The sequence below is a fragment of the Dinoponera quadriceps genome, unplaced genomic scaffold (genome assembly GCF_001313825.1).
Source record: "Dinoponera quadriceps isolate SergipeBrazil2010 unplaced genomic scaffold, ASM131382v1 scaffold777, whole genome shotgun sequence".
Taxonomy (NCBI): Eukaryota; Metazoa; Arthropoda; class Insecta; order Hymenoptera; family Formicidae; genus Dinoponera; species Dinoponera quadriceps.
The window spans coordinates 1,702,745-1,712,524 of NW_014555488.1; positions in this window are offsets into that span (position 1 = coordinate 1,702,745).

Below are 9,780 nucleotides of genomic sequence, written 5' to 3' on the forward strand. Positions count from 1 at the left end.
TAAAGGCAGGTATATAACGTTATGCGCGCGGCAACTCCGCGCGAGGAGTTAGGAATCCCGTAATCCGCGGCATCTCTCTCTCTACCGCCGCCGAAGGCCCGGCGGAGGGTGGTGGCGTTATCCCTGAATCTTCAGCGGCGATCCAGGCGCTAACAAACCTCCTCTCGCGCGCGAGTAAAACGAACGTAACCGAAATCGTGAGCTCGGAGAAGAGCCTGCCGATAAGTGCCTGCGTGCCACGTGAGCGCGTTCGCGTTACCGTGCCGCATCCTGCTCCTCCTCGGCGGCGTCTATAATTTTCTCGGGTTTCCAGAAAATTGTCATTTTTCCCAACGAACGCAGACATTTGACACGGGGGGGGTGTCCGCATGGGGAAAAGTATTATTATACTGTAGTGCGAAGAAAGACGACCGGCTCGATTTATTTTTATTCTTTTAAGTAATGGTTATCTTGAGCGGAGAATATTTTTGTTCTTGATAATAATATTGAAATATGTTCATTGCAAATATTAGAAAAGCTCATTGTCACTTACTCGAAAGAAGAATTCGTTCTCTTCTGAAGAATGTTATAAACTTTATCGAGGGGAAGTTAAATTCGGTTAGTTTGAATATATAAATAACTGAAGTTTTAGTTTTAGTGTGTTAATTTAATATTCTTGATTGAAATGCCAAACTTACCAGGATTCGAGATATATTTTGAATCAATTCTGTGCTTATGATAAACTTGTGATATACTTGCGGATATACCTCGAGCGAAATCTCACCCCAAGAAATGTATAGAGTAGAATGGATTCAACTTTACTACGTTCTAGGACAAATCTTATGAGAGCAACAATTAAAATTAATACATTATAAAGATATAGACAGCCTTCGCAAAAAAGAAGAACATACAAGAACAAGAATGCAAAATGCTAAGGAATATCACAAGACGTTTGATGATGTACAATGATTACGTATATCCAAGATATGTGGAGAGAATGAAACACACACTGAAAGAAGGATTTGGTCGGCAAATATTCGCCGAATTTTAATGCTTATTACGAAATCTTGTTTCAGCGCAGCAATCTGCAAAAGTAATTATGAAAGTTCACGAAAGAAACTGAAACTCAATAGCTGAAATCGGGCCCGTCAAATCCGTACGGTGTGCCGAGGAATAAATATAACAACACCTTACTTTCGGAGTCACGTAATGCGATGCATTTGGTCGGCAATCGCTGTCTTGCGACATTCCCCACCGTCGCACGCGTGACATATTATTTTACTTGGGCGCAGAGGGCGAACAAATCACCGCCGCCTCCTGCGTCGGTGCACGGAAGTTCCACGAAAGCGAAGACAGAAGGAGCGCGTGCGCATATGTCAATGCTCCGGCAATTAAACCTTGTTTGGCGCGAACGCCGCGCCGTTTTGTTGCGCTGCTACTTTCCGCTCGGCCTGTCCGCCTCGCAACGCGAAAGTACTCGCAGAAGCGCCGCGCTGATTTATTTCCGCGGCCTCTCTAAACAGCCGCTCCTTTTTCCGCGAGAATCTCCGCGCGTACCTGCCTATCTCGGCGCGACCGGCCGGCCGTTTGTCGTCCGCTTCGCCGTCGTCGTCTTCGTGGTAGCCGCGCCGACGAGGTCGTTTGCGAAGCTTTACGAGCGACGAGCAAACTGGAGCAGCTTTTTTTTGAACGCGCGGACGAAAGTCCGGAGAGTCCCCTCTTTCTTACGCGTCTCACCGGAGCGTCGATCTTTCACGAAGCGAGGAGAGTGATTTTTCTCGGGGTTCCGTTGCGCGACCGTGTCGATTGTCACGCGGGCGGATTCTGTATCGCGATTAAACGATTCATCAGCAACGGACAGTGATCGATGTCGCGTCTCTCTCTCTCTCTCTCTCGTACGTGAGAGCACGACGCTCTAAATCGCGCGTCCCGAAATGGCTCGAAATCGAGCTCGACCGTGTCGGCCATCGTTTGATCGACGGTACCGGTCGTCTACGAGAGATATTAATAAATTTCGTTGATTGCGCGTAATTATCGTGAATACATCCATTTGCATAGAAGGGTTATTGGACCGTGCTCGCGAGCACATGTGTGCGCCCGCGGTCGAATGAACGACGCGCGCAATCCCGTTCGCGGCGCAGTAATTACCGCGCGATGTCTAATCAGTAATTAGCCGGTGATATTTCGCCCGATGGCTAATTAATAATAATTTATTAATATCCCTGGCTCTCTGGAGAGCGCATTAAACCGACCGACGCTCGGCTCGTTCGGCGATCGTTGCGGCGATGAGCTCACCCGCACGAAAATCGACTACCGGTTAATTTCCAGATGAGATTTTGCAAATTCCTATTTTCGCGTCATTTTTCACGATGCGTCCGGTTATGTGAAAGTGAATTTTCTCGCAAAGTTCCATTTGCAACAAAAAATATTTCCAATAAAAATAGTCGGATTGTAAATATGGTTTTGAAGGTTTGGAAAGAAACCTGATTTTTTTTTTCTGTGGATTTCTTCGGTTTCTTTCAAAGTTTCGGACAAAAGTTGTCAGATTCTGTGGAAGGCACAAGACGATCATATCATAACATTATTAAATTATCCTTTTAAACATAATTTCAAAGTCAGCTTTAATTTTTCGAGCGGAATCATATGGTTTCGTTCGAGGTAGCATAAAAAAGCAACTTTTCGCAAGAACCGTTTTTTTCGCCGGCGATTGAAAGGAACCGGTTTCTCAAAACTATAATCATAAATCAAATCTACACTTGTATCTCCTTAACATCTCCCGACGGCACGTAAAATAAATTTTACTGCCCTATGAATTAAATTCTCAAATCCCCTGCGAGAGGATAACCTCCGCGGGCGCAGGATTCCCCGAGAGCGGCCGGCCGGTGAGTGACTTTCGGACGTCGGAGAGTCATCACGCGATTCCTCCTCGCGGGGTCACGGGCCGCCGCGCCGACGATCGAAGCGGATCGGGGCGTACGGATCCGTCGGCGTGGAGGGAAACGAAACGGGAAGGCGCAGAACGGGCTGAACTCGCTGAGGCACACGCGCGTGAAAAATAAATATGACGGCGGTGCGCGCGGACACCGCGCGCGCACGTCGCTCTCGACTCGAGCGGTGCGTGCGGCCATTAGCCGCAATTAACCGTGACGGCCGCGGCATTCCCTGCGGATTTATGTACTAATTACGCTAATTAATTTATCTGCGCCGGCGCGCACGTGAACACGTTCGCACGGGTCTGGTTCTTGCGGCCGGCGGCCGCTTGATCCGCGCGTCGCGATCGACGGATCCGCCGCTGTTTCCCTCGCGCGGAAAAAAGGATTTTGCCGGCGCAGTTAATCACGCTTCGGCTGAAGATGCTTCGCTGCTGTAGCTGGAAATTTGCTGCTGCAACTGGAACTTCGGTTATACTGTTGCTGGGTGTACGGCTGCCATGCCTGATACGTCTACTGTAGCTAAACTTGCAGGTGTCCGTATGTTACAACTGAGATTCAGTTAGTGTCTGGACACCCACAAGTTCGAGCTACAGTAGACGTGTGTTAGGTGTGGCGCGTATACATCTAACAACAATGACTGAATTTGTAGCGGCAGCAGCGAGACATTTTCAGCTGAACCACGATTGGCTGCAGCAGCAAGATCTCTTAAATTAAAACAAACTCCAATTATAAATTAGTAAACAAAGAATTAGAAAAGCCACGAGGAATGAAGCACGGGTGGTGCAGTGTCCATTTTTAATAAGAATCATCCCCGAGACAATATTGACATTTAAAAGTGCTACTACGTGGACTATCCGTGCTCCGTTCATCACCGCTTTGAAAAACCTTTCTTTCATCGAAGTTGCGACACCCGCGTCACCCACGTCGACCATCTTGCGCATCGGGAGTCAAAGTTTCTCCCTCGCATCGAACGGAAACGAAATCTCACACGCTCGGCGGCGGCGGCGGGTAATCGCCGTCTGACTATTATCAGTCAGCGGTGCGGAGCTCTCCTCTCGCTTCCCATCCTCTCTCTCTCCCTCTATCCATCTCTCTAGTCGCCGACTTAATCGCGGTTTCGCCCTTGGGCTTTCTCACAGTCCTTGAGATCCGCGCTGATTCGTTCCGCGAGTCGGCGCCGAAAGCACCGACGAGTGCCGACGCGGTGCGTGGCTGGGATCGTGCCGGCACTATTATCGTCCGCTCGCTCGTGTCACGTGCGCGATTAGAATTTCCCTCTCGGGGGGCTTCCACACGTCTGTCCGTCGCGGATGATCCGAGGCGGATCGCGCGCGCGTGCCGGCGACCTGTATCGCGTCGCGGTTTCCCGGCGGAAAATCCAATTACTCGTTCGGCGACGTGGGCGAAAACGGACGGAGGAGCGGAGGTGAAAGCGAGTCGTCGCCACCGGCGCTCCGAATTGCGCCCTGGTAATTGGAGACGCGGTTTCTTCTTCTCCGGGCGCTCACCGTCCCGTCGCGGAGTAGACTTACGGCTCGTTAAAACGGAGCCCCCAATTTTCGGCGACCCGAATCGCCCGGGTATTCCGGGGCATCGATAATTCACCGCCGGCCGTCAGACGGGTCCCGGTGCGACCGTCGTCGTTCTCGCGAGATAGGTTCGTCGAACCGCGCGCCGAAAGCGCGTGTTCTTTCATCGCAACACCCGGTCCTAATGGGCACCGTTACCGCAACGTGAAATTACGTGTTTGTTTTGATCGCGCAATGCGCAAAGCGTTCGTTTTAGGATAATTCGCATGTCGTTTGCAAATCACCGAGGAAGAGAGGCGGGAAAGGGTAGGGGAAGGGGGAGGGAGAGAGAGAAAAAAGTAACGAGAAACACCTCATTATCCTCGTCGCGTCCGGTATAAAGACCCGCCGCAACGTATCATCTATAAGAAGGCGTTGCTGATACAGGATGACGTGAGTCATGGTCTCTAATTAATGAATTTGTACGAGCGTAGCAATTTGTGCGGCATTCGTCGTGTATACTGCTGCTTTCGTTTAGCATAGTGTGAGCGATCGACGTGCCTGCTGTGTGCCGGCAGGTATACGGGATAAATCCGACGCTCTCGGCGCGGGACGTACGATCGAATCGTACGTTCCTCTTCCTCCTCTCTCTCTCTCTTATTTATTTTTCCTAGCTATATGTGCAATATAGCTAGCTCTTATCAGTTAGATTTTTTATCTAATCTTTGCAGTTAGTCTTATCAATACCTATCTCAATTAATTTTTTACCGTCAATGTGCACTTTTTATTTCTCTGTATTTTGTATTTATAGCGCTTGAAGGGGCTTAGAACACTCGATAAGTATCGTTTTCTTTCTTTCTCTCTTTTAATTACAATATATGTTTATTATTGCAATTAACGTATAGCAAGCGGAGTCTCATTTATTATTATTATTATTGTTGTTGTTGTTTTAATTAATTAATTATTCATTTCTCCTTTTTCTCCGCCAATTCAATTCATAACGTAGCGTTGATAACGTATCATTATATACGTATGTTTTATTGCGATTATTTGCGTCCGTGCTCTTTGTAACATGTAACTTTATTGAATGTCAAGTGGGATTATCCAAGGCAAGGCGAATAAAACTCTATCTATCCATCTGTTTTCCTCTTTCGCCGAGAAGACCGGACAGATTGTCGAACGATCCCCGACCACGAGTCCGGCACGAATCGCGGATTTTCCGGAATCGAGGGAAATTCCTTTCGCGAGGTGTTTGGACGTGCGAATATAATCCCGACAACGCCTCGGTGCCGTGAAACACCGTCGTTTCCTTTTTCCCCCTTCTTCTCCTCCTCTTTCTCCTCCTGTTCCTTTCCCGGTCGAGTCGCGCGGGGGAGTGTGAAGGAATCTTATTTCTCGGCATGAATAAATGCCGAATTTATGAGCAGATCGACCGTGTGAACCGCGCGCGACGAGCCCGGCGCGCTCGCTTCTAGGGACTATTATTGTTTAACGGTTCAACGTCGAGGGGCATTCGCCATACGCGACGTATCGTGACACACACACACACACGCGCGCGCGCGCGCGCGCTGTTATCCTGACCGCGAAAGCGGAATAATTTTGCGGGATCCCTAATTACGTTATATCTCGCAATAAAAGTCATTCGGTGCGACGAGGATTAAGATTACGGCGCGCGCGCGCGGGCATAAAAAGACGCGGGAGGAGAGGAGAGGCGCGAGAGGGGCCTTTAAACGCGCCAGCGACGATACAATCTCACCGCGGGATTCGCCCGGCATTCGCTTTTTAATATTAAAACGCAAGTACTGTTACGTAATCCCGCGCGCCGGACGGATCCTCTCTGCCGTCTCGCAATAATAACGTACGAGCGGCTTCGATGAAATACGAAAACAGATAGCTGTCCGTGCGCGTCCGGGCCTAATAAAATCTCCTTTAATGCATTATTAAATATCCCCCCAGCACATGACGCGCCGCATATCCTTGGACCCTGGCGCCCGCCGAGCGTGCGCATTACGGCACTCCGCGCGATCCAGTTTTTTGCGCGATCCCGAAACTCACGCGGACGATTAACGACGACTGACTCCGACCGACCGACTGACTGACTTCCGGGTGCAAAAACACGTTTCGTGTCGAGCGCGACGGTGAGAATATTTTCGTTCGCGCGTCGCGCGTAATTCCCCGAACGGGGACTTTTGCGCTATCCACGCGACGATCGAGCGTTCCCGCGCCGATTCGCAGAAGACAATCGTCTCTCGTATCTCCGATCACCCACTTGTTTCATTCTTACCTACACCGTCCGTCGGGTGACTCATCGACCGATCGATACCGGAACCTGGCGAAACGCGCGCACCTCTCCGACGCTCGTCCCCTCCGCATAAGAGTCGCGTCCTTGAACCTCGCCTCCGCTAATGCACAATGCGCCGTGCGTGGTCGAGTTATCCGCCGGCCCGGACGATCGATCGATCGATCTTCCTCGACAGGATTCGTTCGACCTCGCGAGGACCGCTCGCCGGCGTCGTTTCGTTAAATGAACGCGCAGTTTCGTCGCAGTACGGCCGTATTTCGAATTCGCGGAGGAGTCAGCTGCGACGTGATCGGCCGCACGTCAGTTGCGAAATTCAAAAGGGCGAAAGAGAGAGAGAGAGAGGGGGAAAGGGAGGAAGAGAGAATCTATTTTTATCGTCTTAGGACAAATCCTGTAAAGATGAAAAATGTATATAAATACGACAAGTATATTACTGAATTTAACGGGAGGAAAGTAAAATAGTTACGCAGAGAAAAAAGTGCTTTCAAGCGATTTCAATGAAATAAATTTTATATTCCGCAAAGAAATTTCGAGGTACTTTTTTCTCAGTGTAAAGAATTTTGAAGAAAAAGAAACGTGAAGACGCAGAAAAGCTGGCTCAAAACGCAACGTAAAATACTACTTAAATGGTAGAACGGAGTAAGGATATATGTGCAAAGTATACAGAGTAATGTTGCTACGTAATTGCTAAGTAACGTTACTTCGAATTAGATGAAGTTAGAAAAGATTTGTTTAAATGTGATTTAACTTATTTTACAGCTGATACATTTGTTTCCATTCATATTTACACTCTTATTCTCATTCTTGAGGCGCAGAAGTTTGTAAGAGATAACCGTACAAGCGCGAGGGAGATAGAGAGAGAGAAAAGAGGAAGAGAGAGGGAGAGAAGGAGAGAGGGAGAAAGAAGAGGAAGAGGCATTATCGAGTGCAAGAGCCGAGTGCAGGCGGCTCGTAAGCGTCGCGTAACGACTTAAACGCGCCCGTAATCACATTGTTCGCCGGGTAATTGCGCATTAATAGATGAGAACTGGGTCTCCTCCGACTGCGGGGCTACGACGATCTCCTAACCTGCCTTCACCTTGCGTAATCGCAGCGCGCCGGTCGCGACCGGTCGAAATATCGGACGCGCCGCTCGCTCGCCACACTCGCGGATTCCACGCTCGCGATCGCTCCGGGCACCTCGAAACAGTTCTCTGCTTTATGCTCTAAGAGCCGGGTATTATGCGTTTTTTTGCAACCACGTTCACGCGATGCTACGCTGGTGCCCGGTGCCGTATCCTTAATCCAGGCTACGCGGCACGGTCGCACGTTTTGCTCTTCCGCTTTGCCAGCCTCGACTGACCGTCCTGCGCAAATTACCCCTTCTTGAAATTTGTTAATCTCTCTCTCTCTCTCTCTGTCTCTTACTCGATCCTTCTCGATATGTTTCGTTCATATTGCGTAACACATGCTGCGCCGAATTACGATAAAAAAGGAAGAGAAAAAAGAAGAAGAAACGTCTTCGCGCTTCTTTTACACCGTTACACGCCGTTTAGATGTTGAGAAAGCGAGATAGAGATAGATAGAGGGAAAGAGAGAGAGAGGGAGAGGGAGAAATCATTATTTATTTCGCGCTTTGGGATAAATCCCCTCGAATGCAACAACAATTACAAATAGTAGTATTCATATATATGAAGATTTTTATAATAATAATAATATCAGAGGGACAATAATATAATAAGCGAGGGGGAAGGAGGGAGAGGGAGAGAGAAAGATGTGTGATTGTGCGACCGGCGAAATGTATCTCGCGGACTGTACGGATCGTTCGACAAATTAACACGTTTCCGTATTTGCGTAACGAGCAAAGAATTAGGGGGCCAGGCAATGCGCGCGCGTTGCACGCGCCGGCGTATTGTGCGCTCGCGCGCGCCCGTTGCGTTGTCATACTTTATTATTGCGTTGCGCGCGTGTTACGCGACAACTCTATGAACACGTCAATCTCCATTTGTCAGCCGCGCGTCCATCCATCAATATCCACTCACGGGAATAAAGGGCTCGGGAGCGTGGAACGCCGAGCGGCGAAGATTATCTCGCGCGGTGATTAGTCTCCGCGAGGTATACAATGACGACCGGCGCGAGTCGTCAGTTGGCGTAATGCGCCGCCTCTCGCGCTTTTACGTATATTCGCCGATAACAGAACGCGCGAGCGAGCGAGCGAGCCGCGCTCCGGCCGATGAATATGTAAAAGTCGCTGGGTAATCATCGTCTACCGTGATGAGTGCCATTCGAGAGGAGCATCAGCTTTTTAACGCGCGCCGCGCTCGGCCGAGCGATTACGAGCGCGCGCATGGCACAACCACTATCGCCGACGCTCTCTTCGACGCGGTTAAGGTAATGAGCAACAAACGGCTTGTCGACTAATTGATCGGGAATCGGCGCAACTCCTAGACGGCGCGACTTCACCTGCGAGCTATCGAGCGCGACCTTACACGTGACTCTTTCTCTCCGCCGTCTCCCCCCCCCCCCCCAAAANGTGCCGGTCTGCGGAAATTAACACGGCGATTGCCACAGTAGTGATCGGTGACCGACGATTTTGCCGCGTCCTACCAAATATCACACATATATCTGTCTCATTTTAAGCGCGGACAGACATGTAACTCTGAAGAAGAGACCTGATATCGTGACGACGTCGAACCGTGAAGTCGATGGGATCTCGGCTATGCTCAGGACCAATGTCGGACGACTTCGCGAAGACGGAGGGGGGCAAATTCCACGGAGACGCCGAGGATCGCAGGAGCGAGTCGCGCGCGGATCGGATGAGACTCGTCGGATGATAATAAAACGATGTCGTCATCTGACGATCTCGCTCGTCTCTCGGTCGTGGTTGGCCGGTGGCCGCGTGTGCACACAGGATGGCAGCGGTCGTAACGGTCACTGGATGCGCGTTTCCCTGGACCATTCTAATATCAAGGACATATACCGAGACACACGATGGCGATGGATGCGCTGGATGCGACTGCGAGGATGGCGACGGCGCGGTGGTGGCGTACCACCGGAGTGGAAGGGGGGGGGGGGGGCC